The sequence below is a fragment of the Solanum tuberosum genome, unplaced genomic scaffold, assembly GCF_000226075.1.
Source record: "Solanum tuberosum cultivar DM 1-3 516 R44 unplaced genomic scaffold, SolTub_3.0 scf00354, whole genome shotgun sequence".
Taxonomy (NCBI): domain Eukaryota; kingdom Viridiplantae; phylum Streptophyta; class Magnoliopsida; order Solanales; family Solanaceae; genus Solanum; species Solanum tuberosum.
Window position 1 is genome coordinate 567,085 of NW_006239278.1, and position 5,571 is coordinate 572,655.

Sequence of the window (5,571 nt, forward strand, 5' to 3'; positions counted from 1 at the left end):
GATACACCTAGAAAAGTTGGCCAAGACCTAGTTATATTGGAAAAGTAAGCAGGCGTTTGGACATGTGATTTTAATTTATGATTTCAAATTATGAGATGAAATCTCAAATTCTCTAAAAAACTTGATTTGAAAATATTATATCATGATTTTACATTTTCCAATATGAAAATTAACCCACAAGTTTATTTATATTATTTTAAAAATAAAATCACCAATTTTTATTACTTGATAATATTGTATAAAGAATTGGAGTTGCTTTGATAGTTTTCACAACTTATGAGATTTTTATGTTTATGAGCAAAAATACAACTCAAAAATTCAAGTTTCATGTCCAAACAAAACTTAAAATTATTTCATATATTTTCATATCATAATTACGCTTTATTTAATTCAAAAATAAGTTGGCACAATGTTAGTCAATACCACAAGATTATGGTGATTTAATTAGTCAAAGGGTATGTTTAGTAGTAAGTTACTATTTGGTGAGTAACATTAAATGCTATGCATTCGGACACCTTTTTTTTTTCTTTTTTTTTTTTCAAAGTTATTTATTTATTTTCTAGGAAAATTTTAGACGTAAAAAATATGGAAGAATTTGCTCTTTTTATTTCTTTTCGATATTATATTTGTAAATATAAAAGAATGAGACTCATACTATAAAACAAGTTAAAGAAAGAAAACATAAAATCACGTGTTATGGACACTACTACGTAGGGGTGTTAATTTTTTTTTAAAAAAATTGACTTAATCGATTGATCGAATCGTATCGAACCAATTTTAGATTTTTTTAATAACTAAAAGTTTTTATATAATTTATGATCATGCCGAATAATTCGATAGGTTTGTTATTTTATAAAATATTAACCAAAAAATGATCAGATCATACCGAATAGTATACGTGTAAAATATATTTTACATATTAAAATTAAAAACAATAAAATATTAAGACTAACACTCAAAGTTTGAACAATAAAACTTCGTATTTTACTCCAATTGAAACTAAATTAGTTCAAACATCTTGACTCTAGAGTGGTAATTAGTAAATAACGAGGTGTTCCATCGATCTTAGGTAACAAGCTACAAGTTATTAGATATTTTTCCTCTCTTATGGTTTAAATTATTCTTATTGGATACTTAGATTAAATAGACTCAGTTCTTGAGTTTCATCTTGATTGATTTCATCATGTTCGTGTGATGTAAATTATATTTTTTGCTTAATATTATATTACACGAGTAGGATGTAAACGATTTCATCTCTTATATAAAACGACGAGTACTCATCCTCAACATTTGGATATCTTTGTCTGGCGAGAGTTGTGTCTTTTATCGTCCTATTATGATTTAATAGCTCTTGTACATGCTTAGAGTAGATAGTAGGAGTTGATTTTTTTAGTTTTGATTATTTTCGTATTAATGTTATGGGATTCATAAATTTGATAATAAAATATATTTTTCATTTATTTAAAAGATCTAAAAATATTTATTTCCCTCATATTTTTAATTTGATGGTAAATATTTATGTATCTAGGTTAAAAATAGGATAGATACCTGCACGATCCCGTAATTTGAGTGACATTCAAAATATTCAAATTACAATTTTGTTAACATAATGTAGTCAACTTAATTCATCAATTAATTAGTATCCATCCCTTCAATAATTAGTACTCATCTCACTCACTTTTCCTCCCTATATATACACTATAAATTTTAACATCATCATCAAAATTGATTTGTTGAGTGTCAAAATTGAAGTATGGCTGATAAGAAAGTGTATACTTTTGAACAATTTGTGTCAGAGTTGAATCCTGAAGAAAAAAAAGTCCTTGTTACACTATGGTATTTGCAAACTCTTAGTGATGAAGGTGATTCATCATTGCCAACTCCTCCTCCTCCTCCTAGTGTTGAACCTATGGATAATGGTGAGGTGAACAAGGTGAATAATAGGAAACCTGATAGGTAATCGCTCTAATTTTATGTTAATTTATCTTTAATATTAACACGTTCTTATAGTCATAAAAATGTCATGATATATATGTTACGTTTAAGATTACAAATTCTAAGAGTACTTTCGATATATACTAAAAGTATTCTCTTTTTTTTATTCTATGTTTATCGCCAAACATTGTCATATAAAATGAAATAGAGGGTGCGTAACTTCATTTTTATTGATGCAGGAAAGGGAAGGGCATTGCATTTAAAAAGTAAAGTGGATGCATTGATGGGATTGAATTTCAAAAGTGTTTTTAGGTTTCATAGTTTAGTTTATGACAATTTTGATTAATTCTTGTATTAATAGGATTTGTCCATGAACTAAATGTATGCTTTTATAGTTTCATTCTAAAGATTTATGAGACATTTAGTCTCTTATCATGTTCCTTTTCAATAAAAATGTTTTTGCATTTCTCTGATCAAATCCACTTATATTTGATTTATTCGTTAACGATTGATCAAATTAGAAAGATTTGCCTTTGAAACAATTTACAAAGATTGAGTTAATTTTCAAGAAGATGTATCGCTGCATTTACAAAGAAATATACATTGAATTGTTTACCTAAATTTTAAATTTTTTTTTAAAAATAAAAATAAAATTACTGTCTAACCTTCCAATACTATGATGAACTGATTCTCAAAATGAAATTAATGATATCTATAAATTAAGTAGTCATACCAGATTTCAAATCAAATATATCTAGATACATTTCGTATACATCTATATACACTTTTTTGCTACTAGATATATTGAAATAGGGGAGAGAGACGAGACGAACAATATGCCTCGAGATTTGTCTATGTATTCCAAATACATGTGAATCACACTAGATACATGTATATGTATGAATCTGGTGTGATTCACATGAGAGGACTAGTGAGAGGGAGGGAGGCGAGGGAGATTTGACTACGTGTTCTAGATACATGTGAATCCACTTGGATACAGTGTATCTAGAACAAATTACACCTATTTTGATCCCATGTATTTCAAGATACATGTATCTGGATACACATATTGTTAACTACTATATATCTAAGTAATCAACTTCTAAACTAGTGAAATTTCGATAATCTACCTTTCTTTAATTACTACTTACACTAAACCCAAGTCAAACTAACATTTTGCATTTTATGTCTAGTCAAGCATAAAATAAAACTTTTTATCATATACATATCTAATCTTATTGATATCTTAGATAGAATCAAGAAGATTTAGATGGCTCCTAATTAATTTGTAGAAGTTAAAAATCCACATGACATTAATTTCATGTGTTGAATTAAACATCATACGACAAATCTTCTTTGATCTCCACATATGCTACTAAATTAAATAAATTTAAAGAGACGGTCAAATATGAACCCGTTAGAATCATATTAATTGAATATAATTAAAGCTACGATCGTACTATTAAAATTTTAATTGACTATAAAACCTATACACACACATGTTTCATCGCTATTACATGTGATTCTTGCGTCATTAGACACAGAATTAATAAAATAAGTAATTTACTGGGAAAAAAAAAGTAGTTTACGTGATATATAGTCAAAGCCGACTTATTTAATAATTTAAAATTATGAATAAAGAGAAAAGAGAAAAGTAAAAGTACGAAGTGATTGATGTACCTTTATCTTTCAAGTAAATTTGTCCGCGCTTTGCGTGATGTGAATTGCATTTTATAAATTTGTTATTAATTGAAAAGTCAATTTATAATTATAGTTTTTTTTAAAAAAAAACACTTTAAATGTTATAAACTATATTTAAAAAAATGCTCCTATTTGATTTGATTTTCATTCAACAATCAAAATTATGTTCAATAAATTTTTAATATGTTAGCTATCATATAAAATGTGGCTTACAATAATATTCGAATTTGACTTAGTGGAATGGACAAAAATTTATAGGTATTTTAGATAAGTCGAAAAAATTAAAAATTTATAAATGATAACAATTTCTCAAACTTTCATTTTTTTGAACCATTAGACATATATGTGTGTGTCTTAGTATACTATATAAATAACAATATGGTTATATTTTTTTGAACCATTAGACATATATATGTGTGTGCGCGTGTGTTATATATATATATATATATATATATATATTTACACTTTTTGTTTGTTCTTCTTTTCTTTATCTTGTTGTGCCTTTCTGTTTTCACAGTTAACATATTAATTGTTAGTGTAAGTTCTTATTACTGTCACCATAAAATAAATTGCATACACATTCTTATTGTTAAAATAAAATGATTATATAAGTAACTTTTTTAATAACTATGATAATTTAATGTGACTTATGGCTATTACTAATTAAGAGTGAAAATAATCAAAATGAAGAAGTGTGAATTATAAAAAATATGACTTTTTTTTTAAAAATAAAATAAAAAAGGAGGATAAAATTCTTGATGAAAGAGAAGTGTTACTTATTATTAATTTCCCTTGTTATTTCTCAACTTTCTAAATATCTCTCATATTTTAAAAGCTAAAAACATCAAACATTAATAAGTAATATCATCCCCTCCCTTGTTCATTCAATAAGTATATTTTTGATTTATTTGTTGGGTCTCAAGTAACCCTAGTTACACTATTCTAAAATTTTAAATTATGCATATTTAACTCCGATTTTAAAATAATTTTTGAGTATTTGAGAGGTATTACTTATTATTTCCCAACTTTATAAATATATTTCATATTTTAAAAGCTAAAAGCATCAAATATTAATATCATCCTCTTCCTTGTTCAATAAGTATAATTTTGATGTATTTGTTGTGGCTCAAGTAATCCTAGTTACACTATTCTAAAATTTTAATTCATCCAAATATTTTTTCAGTTTCAAAAGGATTTATAATCTAATTTATCTTAATTAAATTATGCATTCATAACTCTAATTCTAAAATAAATTTGGATATTTATAAAAAAAAAATTACTATAAAACCTAATAACATTTTTCTCCCCTTTTGATTTTTTTCCTTATTTGTTAGAATGACTATCCTAGTTAAAATAAAATATGTCTTACTAATTATATGTTTTTTTGGTTAATTAATTCAATTCTCCTTTCCTTTTGATTATTTTATTCAGAATCCCCGAAATCATGTTTCAAAAATCAATTTCTCCTATCATTATGATAAGTCCATTAGGCTCTATAAATTCAACAAAAAAGATAAAGAAAATCAACCGATTTATACTACACACAGAGTTCTTATATTAAAGAAATCTCTCTTGTCAAAGAGAAGAAAACTTTGTCAAAACTAAAAATTTATAGGAAGTGTGAGGAGCTTCAAAAATATTCTTTAAGATATTATTTTTATTCATATATCATTTGTTTTGGGATGAAAGAAATACTTATATATTTTTAATATGTTACTTATTTTGGGATCATTTAGAAATCGTATAAGGAGAGGTTTTGTTTGTGAATAATAATAATAATAATAATAATTTGATGTAAAATTAATATTTTATTTCTTAAATTTAAAACATGGCATTTACCCTAGAAAAATAAAATTTGTTACATTTGAATTCACAATATAACTATATACAAGCTTGCAATAGAGAAATACATGTAGATAAAGTTTGTTATATCGC